A 10,182-nucleotide genomic window follows, 5' to 3' on the forward strand; every position below is an offset into this window, starting at 1 on the left:
ATGCCTGATCCGCATGCAGTCATCTTCCCTGGTGGTCTTTGGGTGGTCGTCGGGGTCTTCAGATGAAGGTTTGTAGTCGTATTCACTGCGTCCCCTGACTGACTGACTTCTGCGCAATCTCAGTTCTGCAGACCATGTCCTCCCAGGCTGTTGTTGCCATTCTCTCGTAACTTTCTTATCTTTATGGACCTGCACACCTGTTAGCCAGGCACCTCCTCCTCTTGTTGCAGATTACCTTAAGATCTTACTGAATCTTTTTCTATTTTATGTTTATGTAACAGTTAGTTATAAGTACTTTTTGATTCTAAGGAGTTAACCTTCATGATAGAAATATGTTAGCACTTATTAACTAAGGACATATGAATCGCTGTGCTGCTAGTTATCCAAGACTGTTGCTTGAAGTCCCTGTGATATAGACCATAATACCCTTAGTCTTTATTCTCTAGACCATAACCAGAACACCCAGGTTCTATTGTGCATAGGATGTGTTATCGAACAGATTGGCAAGGCCGATATCCAGCCTTCCAACTTGGCAACAAAACTAAATTTTAAGGTGCCTTGAAGTGAGCTGCCTTCATTATAATACTAAAAAAATCACACCCACAGGTCAAGAAGACCCTTGCCCAGGTGAAGACCCTTCCCCTGCACAAGCTTAGTAACAGAAAAGGATGACACAGCGAATATTACAATTCTATGCAAATTACTAACCAATCATTGTAATTGGGAGTGTATGACCTTGCAATTTTGTGTATAAATGTAATGGTAAAATCTACACAGGTGTGCTTGATTTGTGGAGATGCCACTGAGCACCCAGTGCTACAGTAAAGGAGCGCCTGCTTCTTAATGCTACAGTGGTGTTAAGAGGTTTGATTCCCAATTTTTGGTAACACTCTCACAGCCATCTGGAGCCCCTTTTGCTCAGCTAAGTTATCTAAAGTATTTAAAACATCTTCCTTGTTCTTCAGGCCTTAACCCTTTCACAGGGAGCCCAACAGCTGGAGAAAGCAGCACTGTGGAGTGAGTGAGCGGCCCACGGACGCCGGGGGGGGGGGGGGGGGGGGTGATGCAAGGGAAGCCCCGCGGGAGACACCCTCGAGTTTTGGAGGAGCGTGGGTAGGTCGGGTACGACTTAGGCAACGCCAGGGCCCCGGGCGGCCTGCCGGCCCATAGAGTGCGACTTCCGGAGGAGTGATGGGCCCTTCCGGTATCCTGGAGGACTGCCGGCCCATAGAGAGTGACTTCCGGAGGAGTACCTGGCCACTTCCGGGGGCGGCCAGAAGCGGGAGCTCCTGGACGAGGAGCGCGGCGGTACCCGTTGGTGCGGCGGACGCGGGCCTCCCGGGCCTCCCCGGCCTCCTCCTCCGTGCGGCACGTCACTGCCTGCCGCTGCTGCTCGGTGGGTGCGAGGGGGTGTTAATGTGAGGCGTGACCGGGGACGGGACGGGACGGGACGCGGCACTACACGACGACGCCGTCGTTTGGGTAGTTGCGTTATTTGCATCTTTAATAATTGCTATTTAATTTATTGCTAATTATAGGTTACGACAGTCTGTTCTCATGATTATTCTGATCAGTAGTTACCCCAAATTAGAACGGCAGGTACGGGTGCACAAATGCATGACTAGTTAGAAAAAAAAATACAAAAGGGGTCCCAAGTCTTATTGCTGGTGCAGCACTTAAATGGAATGCTCCTTGGGTGCAATTAATTCATTCCGTCTATTTTATCTTATTCTTGAATTAGATATTATTCAAATGGCCTAATTAATTAGTTTACCATTAGAAAACCCAGTGAATGCAAAGACTGCTCCATTTACTCCTGCAGCGGGAAAAACGGAAAAGGAGTGCTAAAACCAAACTGACACCAAAGGAAATGTTAATTACCACTCTAAATCATTATTTCAGGTTATGAATTGGAAACCTAATTAGAAGTACATTTTTAATTACCATAATTACAATAAGAGATTATTATAATAAACTCCCAGTTAGTATTCTATTTCTACTTCATACCTGGAAAATTTTATTATGATAATACTGCTTGGGTATCGTTAATGCATAAATTTAACATTGCTGTTATTAATTAAATAATAGGCATTAACGATGCCCAGTTAGTGCTCTAAATGTTTTTAAAATTAAATCTAAACTTTTCATTAATCATATTCAATTTGCATTATTTTTATTTTAGCTCTACTTGGAAGCAATTAGTACAAATGACTAGTGTCCCCCCCAAAAAAAGTCTGTTTAAATTTACGCAGTCATGACTTACTGTTAGTTTTCGAATTTTATTTTTACATTAAATCTTTTAATTTTATGTTAGTTCTGGTGGGGAATCGTTACCACTTGGGAATTTTTTTTATATCTACATTTAAGCATGATTAATGATTCATTTATATTTCTCCTTATTTAAAAATCTAAAGCTTTGATTACTGTGTTTGGTTCTAAGTAGGAGTTGTCATTACCTCCAGACTTACGTATGTATGGCTGTGTTATAATTTGAGCATTCAAGACTCCCAATTAGTTTCCAATTCTGTTTTTTTTTAAATCTAAAACTTTATTATTTTGGTTCCAATTGGAGTCATTAATGTCTGCAATTTCTTTTATCACTACGATGTTTAAATTCAGCTATTAATGACTTGCAATTAGTTTTCTATCTTTGTCACTTTAAAAGGATTTCTAAATTATTAGTTGTTTTAATTAATACAGATTGGGACTAATTACTGCCTGGTTCATTAATAGCTGCAATTAAATTTAGCCATTACTGACTCCTAAATAATACTTCTTTTATTTATTTACACTCTTAACATTGTAATTGTTGCTTTACTAAGTGGATTAACTGGCACACATTGTTTTTTTTTCTAAATGTTAACCAGAGTTGTTTCTCTAAAGGTATTACTTCTGATCATGCTCTATCATTTATATTCTGTATTTTTGTAATTGTATTATACAAATTAGGAATAATTGCTCTCTGCAAAGTTTTAATAGCTAGAGTAGATCATAGGCGTTATTTACTCCCAAAGACTATTCTGTTTACTGTTGTTTAAGTTTTTATTCTAAAAGTTTTAAAGTAAATAAGTAGTCAAAATAATAGAAACCAAGGACATTGACATTTCCAGGAAGAACAACTGGAACGCCTCGACACATCCAGAGAGTGGACAAATGCTATAGTCCAGCTCAGGCACTTGACAATTTTGCACTTCAGCTCCAAAGTTTGAAGCTCCACAGAGAACAACCCCTCCGAGCGAGCACCGCAGCCTTTAACCATCACCTGCTTGCCTCCAGCTCTGCCACCCCTTTTTTCTGGGAACCGCAAATTCCTAGGGGGACGAATACACATGCAACAGCTGCACAACAGCAACCCGCTGGCTGCGTGGCTGTGCTACCACCACCTGCTGCACCCGGCCATTGCTGCTATGCCTCAGGAGCCTTCAGCTGACACAGTGCTGCCCGAACACCTACAGCCCTGTCAACCACTGGCTTTGCCAACAGCGTGTCCAACAAAACTCACAATGCTGCTGATGCTGTGGCGACACGGCGGAAATGAACGCTATCTGTGGCAAGGACAGACATATCACACCAGGTATGATACATAACACTGAAACACCGTGTCAGCTCACCTTTATTTCAAAGGAGGAATGCACATGCACGCACACAGCACAAAGGATTTTATTCTGAGACACACAGCTGTCCTGAGCATCTCCACAACTATCTCTTCACAGCAACATCATATCCATGATTTGGATTCCTCGTGGAAAACGAGGGAGCTCTGCACATTGTGGTGGGCCCTCACCTTCCAAACCTGCACACAGGAATAACACTCCACCCATCAAGTGACACCAAAAACTATAAAGCCTCTCAAAAGAATTTAGAATTCCACACTCACACAAACCAGTTACACTCACCTGCTTCATGGCCCAATCCTCCTCTGCTCTGACCATCTGCTTCAATTCCACACACCCTTCAACAGTCAGACCCACAATCATCTCCCCATGGTCATTCACTACACTATATATGGCAGGGCAGGGAAAAAACAACAGCTGAAAGAAAAAATTTAAAAAAACAAACAAACACTGGCTGGGTTTTATTGTTGAGGGTTGGGGGGCGTTAAATAAGGAAAATGCTATTTCAACTCTTACCTGCAAGGGAAAACAAAACCACACATACAAGGCTAGGCACATTCAAAAACCACAGCTGACACTGCATCCGTTCAGCTGTCTGCCCAACCTGACAAGTGCTTGCTGCCACACGTGATGCTAGACACATTCACATAGGTTGCTGAACTTGTGCAGTACTACATTCTGGATAGGACTGAATGACAAAGCAGAATTAAATCCGGTAAGAACCTTTCTCTAAAATATCTCTAGTTGCAAAGTGAATACCGTAGATCAGCAGCAATAGTTCTATGTCACCCAGACTCCTAGTTTTTTCCATCTGACTCCCTTAACAGAAATAAGTCCCTAAAAATGCCAGGATGGAGGCTGGGGGGAAGGTAGCAGCCACAGAAACCATACCAAGCACTTTAAGTAACACTTAAGCTCAAACAAAAATAAATGGCAGAACACCTCAGGAGGAGTGTTAAGAGAGACAAATGAACCCGTGCAGAGCAATGCTGAAGTCCTTCTCCTAAGAGGACTATGCAGGTCAGAGAAGCCCCTTTGAAGGCCTGTGGTTTTGACAAGGCTACTTGTCACACATTGATTCTGGTGCCCGGAAGGAAAATTGAGGGTATGGAGGGCACGTGAAGGGTATGAAGGGGTTCAGGCAGCTTATAGCAGTGCCTGCAGTGCAGAGACAAAAGGATGGCTGTGGGGCACGCTGACCAACAGAGGTCCTGCAGGGACTAGAGGGCATATGCAGGGCTCTGGATCATGAGAAGGCAAACAGAGGTCTCTGGGGTGCAAGATTCACAAATAGGCAGGTCCCCAAGCAACAAGAATGCTGGGCGGCGTGGATCTGAGGGTACAATGAATGTAAACATGGGGCTCTCAGGTGCTCCAAAAGACAAGCCCAGCTGTCCTGAAGAAGAGTAGATGAAAGTCAGAGTTCTGAAGAGATTGAGGGCAAACAAAGGGGTCTTGAGGGGGTCAAAAACAAGACCACTGGGATGTGCCAAAAGCAAGTGGAGAAGTTTTGAGAGGATTTAATGGTGCAAAAGGACAAATGAGTATCTCGATACTACCAAAGAGCCCGCAGTAACGAAAAGGCAAGCAGAGTAATCATGGCAGTTAGAAGGAAATGGGCTTCTGAGGGAACAAGACAGCAAATAAAAAGATTGTGAGAAGCCCAGAAGCAAATGGATGGGTCTTGAGGGGAACAAATTGCAAGTCTTACCTCTGAGAAGTACAGTGTCCTTGAATTTTGTTCTGCAGACAGCTGTCCTGTGGGCATGGCATGCAACTTTGGGAATCCCTGCCCAAGCAGTCCTAACCTGCAACACCACATGAGCACAACTGTTCTCGGGAAGTTGTGTGGTTTCATAACCTAAATGGCAAATGTGGAAAATGGCAAGTATTGCTCCAAGACAGCTTTAATGTTTTTTGCCTCTACAGAGGACAGGGAGAAAGACGCTTCCCTCCTCACCATCTTGCCCTGCGCCTGCCACTCCTCTCCAGTCACTGCCCACCTCAAGCATCCAGGGCAGTTGGTTCTCACCTGCATGGTCCTTCGTGTCCTGCCCCCAGCTCCTCCTCTCTGCCCCACACCCAGGAGTTCAGGCATCCTGACCTAGTGCTCATCTGGGAGGACCCAACCACCAGGTCAGGCAGAGCAGAAGTCAGGGAGAAGGGGGTCCTTCCAAAGTCCTGAGGGGTCAAGGTGGCCCTGGATGCCTGGGTCCCTCACCCATCTTGGGACATATGCACATGTGAGGAAGAGGAATATTTACGTTATCAGTATGTTAAAACTACAAAAAGCTGCAAACAGGTATGACACAATGCAAAAAGTGGGATGTGAGGGCAGATAGGGGAGGGTCCCAGGGCTGGAGAAAATGAACAAAGAATTGAAATAAATAGGAACCAAAAATCACTGAAAAGCAAGAAAATATTCTGACTGAGAAGACAAATAATAATAGTAATAAGAGTAATAATGACAATGATGATGTCAGTGGGGCTGCTATGGGGCACTCAGCCAAGTAAAATCATACCAGCAAGCTGAGGAGGCTGGGGAAAAAAATACCCATTTTAGGGTATTTGGAGAAGGATGAGGACAGGGCAGCGTGGACAAGACCCCCCTGGTTTGGGGGTGCTGGGGGCTCAGAGGCAGCAGGACTTCCTGGCAGCCTCTGATTCGGGCCACTTCACTGCATCAACCCCCCAGCCAAAACAGGCTTTGACCCCACTTGAGGTCACAACCTCTGGCCCTGCTTCCAGACAACTAGAGGGGCACATGACAGATTCCCACCTCCCACAGCTTCGGTCCAGAGGGGTGGTTATGGGAGACTTCAGAGGATTTTTTTTTTTTCCCCCCTTCTCTTGTAAAACTAGATGGGTTTGTGTCTTGTCACTCTGGGGGAGTCACCACATACTGTGTTGGCCTCTCACATCGCTACCATTAGTGCTACCATTCTTATTATTATTCATTATTGTTTGTTCTTTCTCCCAAAAAAGCTTCCCCTTCCAAAAACAGGAAAAAAGAGAAGAGCAAACAGACACTCCCCTGGACTTCTGGGCCTGAGGAGAGATGGGCACAGTCCCCACTTGGCACCAGCCTGGGGACAAAATGAGCCAAATCTGGCCGTGGCTGTTGGCAAACTTGACAGGGATGGGTTCAGTGGCACTCAGCAGTTTCTGACCGCACAGCTCCTGGACAGCCTCCTCTGCCTCCATGTGCTTGTCAATGCAGATGAAGACACCTCCTTGAGACACCTCTGTGCGGGGAATCCAGGCAGCAGAACCCTGAGACTGCTGCACCCACGCAGGAGCCAGGCATCCAGGAAATCCCCTCCACAGACCCTCCTGCAGGACCCAGGTATCTGAAAAACTCCCTCTCCTAGACACCCCACTGCCCACCCGTGGGATCCAGGAACAGTTCCCCCCGCTATAGACCCTACTGAGGACCCAGGCATCTGGGCAGCCCCTCATCCCTGGGGGGAGACCCAGCCATCTGGACGCATCTGTGTGCTGGTTGATGAGGATGCAGGAGGCGGTGATATAGCAGTACTGGGAGAACAGCTGCTCGATTTCCTGCCCCATGTCTTGGGGAAGCCACTCATGTAGAGGTTGGCATCATGGATGGAGACCAAGCTAGGCTGGGCATAGGACACTGAGGGGGGGCTATCAGCACTGGGGACCCAGGCATCACCACTTCCCACACATGTGCACACACAGGTACATACGCCCCACCAGGGAACCCAGCATCCACACACACACACCCTGAAGGACCCCCTGGGGTGCACTTCTATGATCACCCCCCAAGAGACACTGGCATCTGTCCCCTGCAGGGGACCCACTGGTGTCTGGCACTTTGGTGATCTTGGTCTGCAGCTGAGGATGCTGATGGCCTTTTGGACGTCACCCACCCCAGTACAGTTGATGAAGCTGTAGCCCAGGCTTTGAGTCTGGGCCTGTAGGTCTGCTTACACCTGCCTCTGCAGCTGCAGCAGGCAACCATACACTTTGCGGAGAAACCTCAGACTAGAAGGTGAGCAGAAAAGCCAGGGAAAATCAAATAGGTCCTCCAGACAGACCTTGCCCTGCCTGGTAATGGTGCTGTGCAGTGCCACCTCTTCTTTCCCTGGTACTCTGTGGTGGTATTATTATCAGCAGACATGAGGATCACAAGTGCCCCAGGCAACTTAGAGGAGCTCTCTTGCCCTGGCACTTGTCCACCACCAGCCAGAAGAAACTAGCCCAGGCTGCCAGCCAAGCTGCTCTGCCACTATCAGTTGTGGTGCCTGTGAAGACAGGGCCAGGTATTTATCTCCTTGTCCATGAATGACAGCCACCAGTACCATGCAACATGCTGTCTGAACGAAAATAACATGTTGATGCCTTCCCTGACAGCGACCCTACCCTGCAACTTCTTATGCCTCTGCCGCTGCTCCTTACATCTGCTTTGTGCCCTCCCATTATTTCCTCTTTCCTCCATACACTGTTGATGAGCATTATTTGCTTCCACAGCTGGAAATCTATAGGCAAGACAACCCCAGGCCAGGAAGAAGACAAAGCAGCAACAAAAATCACAGAGCAGTATAAGAACACTCATGAAGAAACTCTGTGCTAGATTGAAGGATAGGCCATGAGAAGAACCACAATAAGCACAGAAAAGAACAGCAGCCAGAAAAAACACAACAGTGTAGCACAGGTGTCCTGCAGCGGATAAAAGAAGGAAGGAGGGGCAGAGAGTGCTGCTCATAAGAAAATCGTTAGCAAGATGGCTAACCCAAAAGACCTAGGCCATGAAGGTCACGATGCAGGTGGCAAAACACGAGCCCAGACAGCCAGGCAAGACAGGTCAGCAAGTACTTCCCACCAGAGAAAGGCCAGCAGAGCTGAGAGGGCAGTCATCAAGAGACGGAAAAACTTCAGCCTAGATGACCACAGTAGAGACATCAGTACAGGCAGGTAGGAAAGCGTTATAGTGTGCTGCCTTAGAGAACAGCCAGCAAAACAAAGGTGACCAGTGGGAAGAATGATGGACAGAAGAGTCTACAAACCTGGAATGCCACAGTGCACCACTCTACACAACAGAGCACACTTGATCTGTGCAAGGTCTGGGTTGCTTTGAAAGGAACACGGAGGGCTTTGGGGTACACTGAAGGCCACAGAAAGCATGGGCCCCCATGCAAAGACAACCTAGCAACCTGAGGCAACCAGAGCCAAGACAGCTGGCAAGAAAACTATGGCACAAAAGCACACCACAGTAATTGCATGCATGGAGAGCATGGCAAGACATCTGATACATGCAGAAGGGATTGCTGATTTCAGCTGGTGCTCATGAGGTGACTGTTGTAATGGCACAATGATGGATGTATCGTGCATTTCAAGCAGTAGGAATAATGTGAATAAGAGCTTGGAAGTCAGAACGCCCATAGGCAAGACAGATGAAGCCAAATGGGTGCCATGGATGGCAAAGAGGAGCAAAGGAAGGCTAGAGCCATCCTGTCAGGCTTACCCTTCCCACCTACCTCCACATGCCTCTCTCCTGTCAGGCTCCTGCCTTGCTTACCCCCATTATAGCTCTACAGACTCCATCCCCAGAAGGCGCTCCCAAGAGCTGTCTTGCCCACCCACCCTCAGCTCTGCCTCCATGGCAGCTTCTCCAAAGCCTTCCCATCAACTGCAGCCTTCCTGTCTGCGTTCCCTGCAGTGTTCCCCCACTGCACACCCACAGTCCCAGTGCCCATGTCACCAAGTGTTGGACTTGCTCAGCCCCACTGAGCCTGCCGCAGCACTCGCTCTCCCCTGCTGAGCCTCACTCTGTCCTCAGCACCACGTGTGCTTCTTTACTGAGAAGAGACTGTGACAAGGCTGCATCAGCTCTACCATAAGTGCTGTAACAGCAGGAGGGAAAAAATCAGGCACAGCTTGGCGATCTGGCCGGGAACATAGCACATGCCCCTGCTCCCTCCATCCTACCTGCCTTTTCCTGTCTGCCTGGACACACACAAGACTTGACACAAATCAGACCACAGTCACAAACTCAGCTTTTCTTATGAATTGTGCTTCTCTTTTGTTACATCCTTTGTATGATTACAGTTCCAGCTCAGGGAATGTTGTATTTTGTCCCTTCCCAGGAACAATAATCCTGAAGTGACCAGTGAAAATGCTGTTACCCGTTCCCCAGGAAGGAAAGGAAAAGGGTCACTTACCGCTGCTAATAAATGAGACCTGCCTCCCACCTCCCTTCTCAGGGTTACAGACCTCTGCTTGCCGCTGCAGACCCCCAGGTTCAGGCACAGCGGCACCCCCCTTCGCTGGTGCTGCGCCCCCGCCCCAGCTGAGCCGCTTCGCCTCCCCCGCACCGTGCGGCACGTCCAGCCCCGCACCGGGTGTCGGAGGAGGCTTTTCTCCGCTTCTTCAGTGCTTCACCCGCCCATCAACGCACAGCCGCGCCCCAGCGATGCCGGCAGAGACCTCAGGCGCTGCCCAGCCCGGAGAGCAGCGCAAAACGGCGGCGGAGCGGCAGGCGCCAGCTCTTCTCCAGCCGGCCGGCGGCTGAGATGCTGCGGTGGGCTGCGGCCGGGCAGGG

At 48.0% G+C, this 10,182-nt stretch overlaps 1 protein-coding gene across 1 annotated transcript in view; it reads left to right on the plus strand.

Annotated features, from left to right (window-relative positions):
• MCL1 (MCL1 apoptosis regulator, BCL2 family member) overlaps positions 1 to 9,831 on the plus strand; it is a 40,304-nt gene extending 30,473 nt beyond the window's left edge. Inside the window, exons 9-11 of the mRNA XM_080369023.1 lie at positions 607 to 1,396; positions 3,111 to 6,960; positions 8,112 to 9,831. The gene's annotated coding sequence lies outside the window, so the exon portion shown is untranslated. The remainder of the gene's footprint in view (positions 1 to 606; positions 1,397 to 3,110; positions 6,961 to 8,111) is intronic.
• Positions 9,832 to 10,182: the final 351 nt, after the last annotated feature.

This window comes from Falco punctatus (genome assembly GCF_963210335.1).
Source record: "Falco punctatus genome assembly, chromosome: 18".
Taxonomy (NCBI): Eukaryota; Metazoa; Chordata; class Aves; order Falconiformes; family Falconidae; genus Falco; species Falco punctatus.